The sequence below is a fragment of the Vigna unguiculata genome, chromosome 1, assembly GCF_037176805.1.
Source record: "Vigna unguiculata cultivar grain cowpea cultivar isolate G323 ecotype 2 chromosome 1, ASM3717680v1, whole genome shotgun sequence".
NCBI classification, from domain to species: domain Eukaryota; kingdom Viridiplantae; phylum Streptophyta; class Magnoliopsida; order Fabales; family Fabaceae; genus Vigna; species Vigna unguiculata.
The window spans coordinates 25659200-25673620 of NC_140792.1; the positions used below are offsets into that span (position 1 = coordinate 25659200).

Genomic DNA, 14421 nt, shown 5'->3' on the forward strand with positions numbered 1-14421 from the left:
GACTCTATCAGACTTCCAATCTCCCTTTAGTCATGAGTACCTTGATTAAGTACTCACATATTTTATCACCATCCTCCATCTACAATAGCTCATACTACCTCTTAAGGGTTTAAAGCTGCACTTTCTTGATTTTCTCCCATCCTACATGACTTCGAACCAAGATGTTCCATGCCTCTTTTGCGGTGGTTTCATTTTGATTTTTCTCAAAATGAACATCATCAACACATTGATGAACGATAAACAATGCCTTATTGTCCTTTTTCTTAACCATTGCTTTTTGTGCATCTATAGTATCTAGACATTTGTAGTACTAGAAGTAAACACCTGATAGCCACTTTCAACCACATCATCGACATCTTAAAACTTGAACAACACCCACATTTGTATGCTCCATCTATCCCAATTGTTTTGTATAAGAATTGGAAGATTCATAGAGGGAATGTGATTATCACTACCAACCATTCTTTCTCCCCTGTTTATTTGATCAAGAAGTGAAATCTTGGTCACAGATCGTGTTATTGATACCTCATTGTGTTGTCTCACACAACCAATTTTTCCACACTTCAACCACTCTGTCTATTTGTCCATCACACTCGAAAGTCATTTATGAAGCACATTTCCTAGAGGATCTAGGCTTTGAAGAGAAAAAGAGAGAAAAAGAGAACATATATGTTGTATGTTATTGTTATTGCATCATAAAGAAGTTTATATACATGAAGGTACAAGGACAACTTTTATTAAAAACAAAATTACTAAAACAAGTAACTTGACTTATTAACAACATTATAATATACGAATAAACATCGTTTGGAAGAGCCACATGTTAAAATCTAAGTTCATCATGTGTCAAAATCAAGATCATCTTCTACCTTGGAAGCCCTCTTATTTTGACACGTGATACCTTCCAAGTAAACGATTATACAAATTTTGACATGTGGTAGACTAATATTTTGATATGTGACACTTCCAAACAACATTAATTTTAATTTAATAGAAAAGACCACATTAAGTTATTTTTACAAAAATAGGGACTCAATTGAAAATAAAAAAATTGGTTAAATTATTTTTTTAGTCCTTTTATATGTTAAGTAGTTTCAAAATGGTTCTCCAATTATTCGTTGTCTCAATTTAATCCTCATGTTTTCTAAACTGACTTAATTTAGTCCTCTCTGTTTAAATTAAACAAACACCATTCACATAGTAATAAGGTGGCAAAATTGAACTCATACGTGTCAAATTTTTTAAGAGGGGTGCAATTGATGTGGCATCAGTTGTAAATGGTTCTTTTTCTAGTGAGTCATGAAACCCTTAATGTTGGATAGGTTCCAAATTGACAAGGTTTTGTTTCCCCTTTGTTTCGTTGCCCTTGTGAAATCTTGTAAGCATATTGTCGCGAGTTTGTGGTGTTGTGAGATGTCGCGAGTTTGCACATGTTCGGGCAATGCAAATTGTGGTTTCTCCTCTGTTGTTGGTGGGTGGAAATGGTTGGGTGTAACTCCAAATTACCTTTGTGGAGAGGTTGCTGTCATGAGGACTACCAGAACAACTAGGAATGCTGAGATGAAATTTTGGGGTTGCCCAAATTTCAAGGTTAGTTCCATGAGTGTTGTTGTAGATTTTTTTTTTAAATTATTGAACGTAATTATTGTTCATTGGTTTTTGTCTTCATTTGATATTGACGAAGAATCTATTGGGTGTAATTATTTCAAGTGGTGTGGAGAAGATGATATTGACGAAAGGGATGGTGTTATCTTCAAGCAGAAGAGGAAGATATGTACTTTAGAGAAAAGTAATAAGTTGTATGAGAAATGGGTGAAGTATTTAATCAGAGTTGTTTGTGTTGTTGTTGTACTTAATATAATCTTAGTTTAAGTGTTGATGAAAAGTCCCTAAATTGTTGTGAAGGTTGTATTTGGTATGTTGTGCAACAATGTATTTTGTTTTCATGTGATATATAAAGTTACAAAATCAATGTGTTTTGTATTCATTTTGCTCAACCATGCATCTTTTTTGTGTATAAACCACTCCCACCAAGGGTTATGACTCATGAACTTAATATTTTATGGCAGAAGTTGTATATACTAAAAGTGGGTTTTATGTGAAGTGAACTTTTTAATAGGTAAGGACAAGGACATATTTGAGTTGCACTTTTTTTTTTATCAAAAAACAATTGAACTAAAATAAAGGTTAAAGCACCCTCCCTTTTCAATTTTTATCTAGCATAAAAAGGTTTATAAAGTTGAATGAATATCACAGTGTTATCCACCTTCTTAAAATTAGTCAAACATTTCACGTCCCACATAGTTATTGCTAGTTCTGTGTGACCATCTTTCTATTTCTCGCATTGATTTTAAACCAGTAAAACTAAGTATATCGATATATATGGGTTAATATGCTTGCATCACTAAAACATTGAAAGCAAATAATATGTTCAAAGGGTCCACGTCAAGTGCAAAATATATTTTGATAGGGGTCACATGAAGTGCAAAATATATTCCTGTGCCAAAATAAATTCAATAGGTTTTGTACAAACACTTGCACTCTCATTTCAAAGGGTCTGCCACATCAAGTGCTAAATCCAAAACTAAATCCAAAATAACATAAAGTGCTACATCCAAAACTAAATCATAACAAATGGCCAAAGTGACTAAATACATCAGATGTTGCAACCAAACCCAAAATACATTAATTTTCATTGCTTCACGGTTTCCAAACACGCCCCCTCCTATGTTGAAGTTTCTGCCTGATGTTGGGTCTATCATATGATGTGGGATGTTGTGGTGAAATTGTTGTTATAGGGAGATGTGTTAGAATTGGTGGAATTACTGTTGCAGAGGATGTGTTGTAACTGGTGGAATTGAGTCTTGGGTACTAATTGGTTCATTTGAAGTTGAAGCTTGAGTACAAATGACACTTGGTGCCAAATTTTCACCTACATCACAACTTGGTGGTTAGGTTGGAGGCACAAATTGTTCATGTTGCAGATTTTGCCCTTGATCAGAACTTGGTGGCACATTTTCACCTTTTGGAGTTGTATTAGTTGATGGCAATGGAGATGGTGGAGCATGTAAGACCCATAGAATTTAATTAATTAATTAAATAATTAATTAATAAATGCGGGTGAGAAAATGATTATGACATTAAATTATGGTTGATATGACGTGGAAAAGTACTAGCTCAAGTGGTTGAAAGTACTTTGATTGTGTGAGAGGACTTGGGTTCGAGTCCTATGTATGCTAACTTTGTGGTTGTTTTATTATTTAAATCTATGTAATCATGTTCTGGTATGATATGATGTCTGAATTGGATTTGTTAAGCATGAAACATGATTGGTTGAATTGGTTGTGCAATTGTTTGGTGAATGAATGGGTATGGGTTCAAACCTTGGAGAACCAAACTAAAAACTTTATTTTTGGCATTTTGGCTTTGAATTGAATATGAAAGGTTGGGAAAAACCCTAGATAGTTGAGAGGCAGCCTTGGGTAGCTGAAAAACAGATCCTAAAAGTCAATTTAATGGTAATTAACAGTAGCATTAGGTAAATTTTCGTGTTGGGTAATTAAACCCTACTAAAAGCCAAGTTTAAAAGAGTAAGAAGTGGTCATAGGGAAGGTTTTGGCAAGTTGGAATAGTAACCTGAATTAGAGCACGAAAATCAGAGAGATTGGTGAGGTTTGAGTGAGATTCTAGTGAGGGTTAAGGGAGCACATCAAGAAGGGGGAAACGTGGTGATCATTGGAGTCCTTCAAAGCAAACCAAACTTTAGCAAAAGGATCCAGGTTAGGGGAGCTGGACTCCGTTTATTTTTGTGCTTATATTAAACTCCATGAATGATATGATGATGTGAATGCATGAATCTCGTTTTGATTGTGAAATTCTGATTTCTGGAAATTTTCCAGAAACCGCCTGGCGGGCCATACATAGGCGCCAGGCGGCTCATGCCTATTATATGAGTTTTGGGGTGTTTCTGGGGGCAGCGCCTAGCGGTGAAACCCTGTACCGCCAAGCGATGCAAATGGATGGCTAAATTCTGGGCTTATTTCATGATCTGCCTAGCGGTGATGAATTTCCGCTAGGCGACGCGAGTCTGTTAACGCGATTTTTGATTCTGTACTTCCTGGGAGGATTCTAATCGGGGGAAATTTTGGGGATTTGTGGTTATAACATAATTGAGGTGGTATTTTGTTGATTTTCGGCTTGAGTGATCTGCATAAGTAATGGAACAGTGTTAGGGTTGGTAGGAAAGGAAACCTTGCTATTAGACCAATTGACGTTGAAATTGTAAGGGAGAAAGTGGTAAAGATTGAGTGGGGAATTACACATGAGTCTACCTACGAGTGAGTGAGAGTGTGAACTCAGAGAATATTTGACAGGAAACGCAGCAAGAGAATGGGAGAAAATGTGATAGGCTGTAACAGAACCTGGAATTTCCCAGGTCTGATGTACCGCCTGGCGGGCTAGAGGATACCGCCAGGCGACAGCGTGGAAATCAGGGGAATGTGGGAGAGTTTGGAGTGCGTTAAGTTGGGTTAGATGCGATGATAATCTGGTCATGAAATAATAAAGGGTAATTCAATGAAAAAGGTTTCAATGAGTGGGATAACACGTTGTGAAGGATAAAGAATGGAAAATCACGAGTGGGTCGTGAGGTTTGAAAATAGGTTTTAATTCGGAATGAAGTATAAAGCACAACTATGGTTGGATGGGTATCGAACATAAACCAGTCAGAGTCTAAGATAGTAGATTGAGATGATTAATCACATGCACAACAGGACCAATAGTATATTATGAGGTACAATTTCTGTTTTGTGTGGGTAGGAGTGGATTAAATATGATGATAACAGGTAATATTGACCTAATCTTAAGCTTCGGTGTGGATTAAATATGATGATAACAGAGTAATACCGCCAGGCAGTACTTGCAGCGAGGGGAGTTTTTGAGGTGCTGTGCGCCTGGCGGTACGCGACACCCGCCAGGCGGTCTGGGAGCTGGCAACGCCTGGCGGCACGTGTCCCCCGCCAGGCGATTTATACTGTTGCAGCTTGGAATTGTGGTTTCGTACTTGTGATCTACAAGGCGTCTAGTGGTGCTTTAAAGGTGGGATTGCTGGTGTTCCTTGAGTTGTGGCTCGAAACGTATCCCTTGAGTTGTGGCTCGGGATAGGGGTTAAGCACATGGTATTCCTTAAGTTGTGGCTCGGAATAGCATCCCTTGAGTTGTGGCTCGGGATGGCAGATGAACAAGAGGAACCCTTGAGTTGTGGCTCGGGTTGGCGAGTGTTGTCGGTGTGAGTGTGCTGGTTGTGGCCAGTACGGATGGGTCCAGATAGATTGCCCTCCTCAGTTGTTGGCTGACGAGTTTGATAGTCTTGGGACGATACGGACTATGTTCGTATATGGGAACTCTACCTGGCGTTACGGTATATGATCCGTAGCATGTTTTCCCGCACGTGCTCTATCGGTTGTGGCCGATAGGTATGATAGCAAGTCACCTTGAAGTAATTCATTAGACGATGTAGAACACGAATAATCTGATTGGGGGTCAGATGGTAGGAATTAAAGAATGGAACAATGTGAGATGTTTAAGTTATGTATAGTTACATATGGTTATATGCTTATATATATCTGTAACTTTATGTGTATGTTTTATTTGTTAAGCTCACCCTATCTGCGTGTGTTTGGCGATGATCGTGTACGCGATACACGAGAGCAGATGTTGTTGATGCAAGTGGCTCAGGTGAAGCTTAGTCGCGGAGAGGGGTTCAACTTGGGGAATTTCTTATGTTTCTTTATTGCTTTTGAAAACAGTTGTAAACCCTGATGGGTGATTTTATAACATTGTTCTTTTAGTTTTTGGAACAGATGATTATGAACTTTACTTGTTCATTTAATAAAATTTAAATTTTCCACGTTTTGGGAAAATGTGGTATTATTAAATGCATTGTATTTAATTCATTCTTTTATTTTATTTATAAATCCGTAATATCCTGACGGGATGTTACAGAGCATGTGGGCATGTGCTTCTATTGTGTTCTAGTTGTTTACAGATGTCACATTTCTTCCTTACCCCTCATCTTCTAACCTGGGTCTCATCTTTCTTTAACTTAGAAGCTTGAAGTCTTCTTTTCGTTTTAGGTCTTCCAAGTAATATATGCTTTAATAGAGGCATCACATTTCACCCTTACTCATTTTTTGTCATTCTTCTTAAATCTCAAATTTCAAATTTCTCCCGCTTTGAAACCCATATGTTCTTATGGCTTCCATAAATTCTTCCTTATTAACGAAATATGTCCCAACTTCCTATTCATATTCAGTCATACTTTTGGGCATACAAAAAGTGGGAAACTTTCCACATGTTTCTTCCTCAATACTGTCAGAATCACAGCCTTCATTACTTACCAATTCATTTGATTCCCATTCATTATTAGAGAGACCTTTAGCATGTTTCTTGATTTCATTAATTTTCTCATGGTGATTAATTTTTTTCCTCGAACTAGTGGAAGTCCAACATGATCCACCAACACCTGGGTCACAACCTATATCCACATCAATTAAACAATCACCATCTTCATCTATGTAGTCATTGGAGCAACCATCCTCAACCTCAACCTCTTCCACATTTTGCTCTTCACCCCCTCGTTATGTGTCTCAGTCTAGACCTCATTATCAACCTCACGACTCTCAAGCTAGACATGTTCTTTAGCCTCACCCTGAACATCACCACTTTCAAGCTGGACCTATTGTGCCGCATCACACTGCACCTCAACCTCCACCTCACCAAATTCAGCTCAGACTTGTTCTTCTACAACTTCAGCCTCAATGACATTATCCACACCATTAACTACTTCAACATTATCCTCATCTAGACAATATTCCAACATATGTACAAGCTCTACTTCACAAATTGAATGAATCACAAACATATGGACTTCACCATGTCGCTTCGCGATGTTGACCATAGGTAATTAACCTACGAAATCATTCCTAGATAATTTACCTATGAAAACCTGCGTATATAAATTACCTACAAAAAGTTTCGTAGATAACCTACCTACGAACTTTTTCGTATACAACTTTGGTAGTCCTTCGACCAAATAAATAAATAAATATATATATATATATATATATATATATATATATATATAATTACCAAATTTGACATTAATGATATATTAAACTTTTAATATGCTACGTCTTATGTTAAAGTGCTTACAGATGACAAATTTAAAGAAAGCTTTATCAAACATATTTTAATGTTAAATGACAAAAGACACTAATCAATTACAGGAAAAAAAAAACAATACTATTTTATACAATTAGAGGAAAAAAAAAACCAATATTATTTTATACAATTATAGAAAAACAACCCAGATTAATTTATGTACAAGTAGACCTAAATAAGGATACATTAGCTAGAAACAAAAGGAAACAAGACAAAAACATAAACTTGGAGTTTTCTGATATGATCATCCGAATTGCATCAGACTTCATAGAACATTTATTCTGAGTTTTCCCTAATTTCTTTTTCAATCACGAACCTTCAACTTATTGTTAAGCGAGCATAAATTTTATCGTCTCCCAAACCTGTATTGTCTTGCTAATTAGAGAAAGAAAAACGATTTCAGTCAATTGTCACCAAGAAATATAAGCAGTGATAGAAATTAGGAAAAAACTAAAATTTAAATATGAAAGTATTTTGGTTATTAACTAAAGATAACTATGAAGCAGGAAAGGTGAGAAAGAAGTACTAGAAGCTTATGAAATTAATGAGTACATCACAAAAATGTAAATTCCCAACCGTGAAGAAGGCATTACAAGACATATGTTAAATAGCAGAATTAAAAAAAGTAAGACTAATGAGAAATTTAGACACCATAAATGAGGTGAACCCAGTAACAAGCATCATCAATAACTATTTAATACTAGGAACTACATCAAAAAAAAGAAAAAAGATACATCCTTAGAAGGTCAAATAGAGTGAGGAAACTTACCAAATTGCTTGTTAATTATGGTTATGTCAGGAATTCTCTTGCCACAATCATCATATCTGATGAAGGATTATCTCGTTCCTTTTTAAGATTATTGAATATGGTGTGAGTTAATTAAGAAAACTAAGTGAAATCTCCACTGGACATTAAGATAGCAAGCTATCTAGATGTGAAGGTTCCTTTCACAAAGCTCAAGAGAAGAAGATAATGGATTGATTCAAAACAAAAAGGAAATGGAAGGCACATTAATCATAGAAAACCAAGAACAATTAAAGAAAGAAGAAAACATAAAATGGATAGGAAAGAAATGGTAAAAATGTGAGAAGCACGCCAGTACAAGGCTAGGCTAGAAGCCATGGCAACCTTGAAGATGAATGGATGTGTGCCGCCACTTGCTATGCAAGATAAGGCTTAAAAGTATTCACTCCCTAGGGAGGAAACTCTCATAAATGGTTGAGACACAAGAGTGTTTTTACTTCAAAATGTTCAACCCTTTTACATGTCTAGGAGCACCCCTTATATAGAAGAGTTTAGAGGCCTCTGAGCAAATAAAAGATACCTAAGGATGTCTCTACAAAAACCTAACCCTAGCTTCTAGAAACTAGGTCAAATAAGGTTACAAAAATGAGAGACAAAAGAGCCAACTATGGTGTGTGCAAGGCTAATTTCGTTCTAGCACAAAAGGAGACAAAGAATGTGTCTCATATGTCTCCAAAAAGTGGCCAAAGTGTGCTAAAAAACAAAGAAGACCAAAGGTACATAGGTACACTTGTTTTATGTCTTTTACTTTATACTTTATGTCTTTGCTTTACTCTCTCATCCACATCATTTATGCTCCCCAATCACCATGCGCCACCTAGCATTGATTTCTTACTCCTAATTAACCTACAAAGCAAATAAACATAGATTAGCATGTTGGCTTAAGTCAAGTCAACTATAGTCAACAAGTCAAACCTAGTCAAAGGTGAACAAGTCAACTAAAGTTGATTCAACTAAGTCAACTTAGGGAATCAAAAATAACAAACACAAATGAAAGGGATGAAGAATTAGTAAACTTGTTTTCTAAATATGCTTAGTCTTCTTAAGCATGTGCCTTCATCCTTGGTTGGGGTCAATCCTTCATCAATATCCCTCATCATAAAATTCTTTTGAGCTCACATCAATGGTTGGCATTTCAGGAGTTTTTTCTCCACTTACCTTTGAGTAAACATGTAGAATGAAATATGATAATAATTCATTATTGAATTTCAAAAACATTAGGCCTAAATTCTAACAGTAGGTCAAATAATTAAAAACTAGATCACTTCACCTTAATCATTATTTCAACAAGCTACATAATAGTAACCTCATTGTTTGGGTTACCCACATTAAATATATGACACTTAGTGAACCAACCTACAATAACAATATTTTAAGATTAAAAAAATCACATGGCTTGTATTTAGAAAACAAGTAGTCTAAAAAATAAAAAACAAATTTTTGAAAGAAAAATTAAGAAATAAGAGAGCAATATTGGCTGGTAGAGATTGGAGTATGAACACAAGTTAGTTTCAGCACTTGTAGTGATACGTAAGAGCTTAAAATTCCCAGTCAAAAACCACTAAGAGAATTCACCAAAACATGTGTCAGTAATCAAAAAAGAAAAGAAACAATTAATGCATTCTCAATCACTTAGTAATGAAATGTGTATTTATACATGAATGCGTAAAATGCACTAATTGTTTTCTACATTGTCGAGACAACCAAAGTATTCCTTCCAGCTCTTCATGACTGTAATAGGTAGTAATTACACATTAATTAAACATCATATCTACATACATATATAATAATGTTTGATCCAAAAGTGACATAAAAAGTTGTTGATTACTATAGGTTGATGATTACGGAGGAATTTCCTGAGTGGGAGAACGAGTTGATGCCTTCAGGGAGAACCATGGGAAACTTGTTGGTGCTCCCCAATGGAGAACTGTTGCTGATAAATGGTGCAACCAGAGGTACGTCTAGATGGTGGGATGTTGACATGCCTAACTACACACTCGTGTTGTACAAACCGGAGGAGCCTAAAAGGTCAAGGTTTATGGTGCTTAAGCCAAGCAGCATTGCGAGACTGTACCACTCTACTTCCACGGTGCTTCCTAGTGGCAAGATCTGGGTTTCTGGAAGCAACCCCTACAATACGTACAAGGATGTGGACAAGTTCCCAACTGAGACTAGAGTTGAGGCTTTCTGTCCATGTATTCCCCACCCTTCACCACTCATGGATTCTCCATGGGACAAAGGCTTTTGTTTCTTAATCACCAAAACATATGTATCAGTAATCAGAAAAGAAAAGAAACAATTAATGCATTCTCAAGTCACTCAGTAATGAAATGTGTATTTATACATGAATGCGTAAAATGCATTAATTGCCACTCATCAAAAAATAAACACTTGAAGACCATACAGATATGGCAAAGACAAAGAAATATAGAACACAAGAACGAGAAAGAAAAAAAAGCGCACCTGAAAAAGAAATGACAACAAGGAAATGGCAGGGAAGAAGATGAAAGGAGAAAAAATCCCAAGTGGTTTGCAGAAGCACATTTGAAAGAAGAGGGAATAGTAACAGTTGCTACTCAAAGTTGAATCTCAACAGTTCAGAAAGTGCAAAGCATGGATGCAGGAAAGTAAAATACACCTTTGTAAATAACTACAAAGAAAAATGCGATACAATTATTCCAATAATGAGAATCATCAACAAGGAACTTCAGTATATTTTTCTTACATCAATAACTATTAAAGGCAATCCATCAATCATAATAATTTTATATAAACCACGACAATTGTTATTAATTATTATTATAATATAAAAGATCATATTAGCATAACATTTATGTAATACAAAGCAAGAATAAAACTAGCTATTAAAAATACATACCTAGAAAATATCTGACAAGCATATCACATATTTCAAACTTGTACATACGCGTTGTTAGTTCTCTAAAAATTCCTAATCCGATGCATTGTTTGTACAAAGGCATTACATAAGTTGTTTTGTTATATCCAAGTCCAGAAACATTATGCCTGATAAGAAAACAAGGAAATCCGATACTCCAACTTACCAACCAACCAAATCAAAACTCGGGTAAGATGATCCCATAAAACAAAGGTACCCTTGGTCACTCTAAATAACAAGCTAAGATCAGTCAACACGTGTTGATTTAAACCGTTCTACACTCTTCCATGATTTTTAATACTCAAAAGGAAAGAGAAGTGTCAGACTCCTTGGTCTCTGCTGAATAGAAATTGAAGCAAACAAAGAATTATTTCATAGAGTTGTTAGTCGATCTAATTCATTATACCATTTCAAGAATCGTATTTTGTAAGTTAACAAGTTCTTCTCCAAAATTCCAGTATTAGGCATGCCTAGAAATACATCAATTCCTATCCAATATCAAACAAAAATGAAAAATATGAAAGGAAAGGATTTGAGCAAACCATCTAATGAAAGAGTAAAGCCCAAAAGAACGAAAAATCCACCTCAAATGTCACTTTGTAACAGTTCTCTTGTAGTGAAAGTTACAACCAAGATCAAAATCAAACAAACAAGTTTAGCCGGTTAAACGTTAATCCAGAAAACACATCATTGTACCTGTAAGCCCAATAGAACTTGTCAACCATGCTCATCCCACAATGTCTTTCGTAAACCTAGAACACAAAAATGTAGCAGACAAATCCACCTCAAATCCACCTCAAGCAGTGATGATTATGAGACCTAGGACCATCAAGGTTGGAACCGCGAGGCGTATAAGGTTGTCGAATTTGGGGAAAATCTTCAAGTTGTGAGTTAGGACTTTTTATTTTGAGGAAGAACCTATGAGCACCATGTTTAATTTGCTTGTTAATTTCTTGTTTGGGAATGAGGATCGTGAAGGTGGCCATTAGAGAAGGAGGCAGAGGTCATTAGAGAAAGTGGCAAAGGTGGCAGAGAAGGTCAAAAAGGAGATAAGAGAAGGTGGTCGTGAAGGTGCATAAGTAGAGGTCAGATAAAACCTAAAAAGAAAGGAGATAAGAGAAGGTAGTCGTGAAGGTGCATAAGTAGAGGCTAGATAAAACCTAAGAAAATAGGTGAAAAAGCATGTTATCTACGAAATTTGAACGTAGATAACATATTCTTCTAATTAAAAAATATATATAATTATTACATACGAACTTCCTTTTCGTAGGTAATATTTTTTAAAATAAATTTTACTTAATTTTTTGTAATATTTATTTTTTACGCTATTTTTGGTAGGTACTCTTTCGTATGAAAAATTCACGTCAAAGTTCATTACACTTACCTACAAAATTTTCATAGATAACCATTTTTTTGTGTTACTTATGAAAGTTGATATTATCTATGAAATATTTTCGTAGATAAAATAAAATTATCTATGAAAAAAATTTCGTAGATAATCAATAATTTTCTTGTAGTACGTAATTAAAACTAATACACAATCAAAGAGCCATGTCACTATTTCATTACGAATTTTAACGCCGCTAACTTTGAGGACTAAATTGAATCACTTTTGAAAGCAAAAGAACTAAATTGAGACAATAAATGATTGAAAGACTATTTTGAAACTACTTAACAAATAAGAGGATAAAAGAGTAATTTAATAAAAAAAATACATAGAAACCAAAACGAATCAATAACTTAAATATAGAAATCAAAATTTTAATTAAACTATTTTTTTACTTTATAAAAGCATTGCAAGAAATTTGTCACAATATCTTCATATGACAGAAATTATTGGAACAAATATGGACATGGCAAAAAATCTTATATCTTCGTATGCTTAGCATACTTTTATCAAGAAATATCTAATTAACTTTTTTTTTATGTCAACAATTTGCTTTCAACCAAATATATCTTCATTTTGTAGATATAAAATACTAATAATAATAAATAAAAAAAAATAGTATTTCATAACAAAATTCAAATTTGTTTAAAAGTTTTAATTCATTTTAATTGTTAATAAACTATTTCATTTTTTCTTAATTACAGAAATAGGAAATAACATACAAAATTGATTTATGTAAGGCCCATTTAAAATCTTTTAACTTTTCTGCCCTAAAGTTAGTGGGTTGTCCTTGTAAGTGGGCCTAAGGCCGGCCCAACGTATAAGGTCCTAAGGTCTGCCATAATTCCATTCTCACTTTCACTCTCACAGAAACGCAGCAGCCGTCAACCCTTTCTCCCTCTCACAAAGAGCTCTGCTAGGGTTAGGTTTTTCGCCATCTTCAAGCTAGCTCGAAGCTGTGCTCTACTCCATGTAAGTACTGTGCTAGCCTTTTTCGTCTCCATTGTTCCTTTCGTTCATTTCACAGCTAGGGTCCCAAGTAACCCATATCGTACTTCTGTTTCGCTGTCTTTTCAGTTCTTTGTTCGCTCCTTGAGTTGTTGTGCTCGTGCGTTCGGTATCGAGGGCGTGTTGGGTCGTTTTGCTAGCTTATTCCAGGTAAGGGAAGTTAGAACTTCTTTTTTGGTGTGATTTGACTTGTGTCCTTGTAGTTCGTTGATTTATTGAGGTTGTGTGCTGCCATGAGTGACTGTACTGGTTGGAATATCTGTTTGGTATGTGGGTACGCATTTGTGCAGGTGCAAACAGTGGCGAGGACGGTTAAACTCGCCTAAGCGGGCATGTCTCGCCTAGGCGAGGTTAACAGGGGCTCGCCTAGATATTTTGCTACGAAGGGTCGCCCAGGCGACCCACTGTGTTTTTTGAGCGAGCGAGCATCTCGCCCAGGCGAGAGGGGTCTCGCCCAGGCGAGAGGGGTCTCGCCCAGGCGAGAGGGGTCTCGCCTAAGCCAGATCCCGCGAGTGCTTCTGCTCCACGTTTCGAGCCCTCGCCTAGGCGATGGGGGCTCGCCTGAGCGAGACTGTCTCGCCTGAGCGAGACCCTTCAGCCTGAGCGAGGTGCTGGGCGAGACAGTGCAATGTGGGATGGCTTTCTTGGCTTTGTATGGATAATGCATGCTTGATTTTGAGTATTGTGATAAAGGTTTGATATGAATGAGTATGATTGAGTGATACAAGTTATGAATTGTGAATAATGGGGTGGCATGAGTTTCGCATGAGATTGTAATGAAATGGTTGGTATGAAAGAGGCATGATAACGATATGATTTGGAAATCCTTGGTACACGGATGGTATATGATGAGATGAAATGAGTTGGGCTTGGAACATGAAAGACGTTGGCTTTAAACATTGGTACAATTAACGTATACGTGCATGGTGAATATTATGTTGGCTGCGAGATTTTGTTTTGTATGCGTCAGTGCATAATTCCTTGGGGTCTCTAGGTGAGACTTTCAGGGTCGCGCTTCAGTGGTCGGGACGTAATTCCATGACCCCTGTTAGTGGGTGTCCATGGTGGTGCCCCATCTGTATAACTAGGTAAGGATTCAAGGTA

The 14421-nt window shown here is 36.2% G+C and overlaps 1 long non-coding RNA gene across 1 annotated transcript; it reads right to left on the bottom strand.

The window, feature by feature from the left end:
- Positions 1 to 9658: 9658 nt before the first annotated feature.
- LOC146888811 (uncharacterized) lies at positions 9659 to 12073 on the bottom strand. The gene is made up of 3 exons (XR_014993447.1): positions 11619 to 12073; positions 10490 to 10676; positions 9659 to 10276 (listed from the first exon to the last, which is right to left on the bottom strand). It is a non-coding gene; the product is annotated as an uncharacterized LOC146888811 (long non-coding RNA).
- Between the last annotated feature and the right edge of the window lie 2348 nt (positions 12074 to 14421).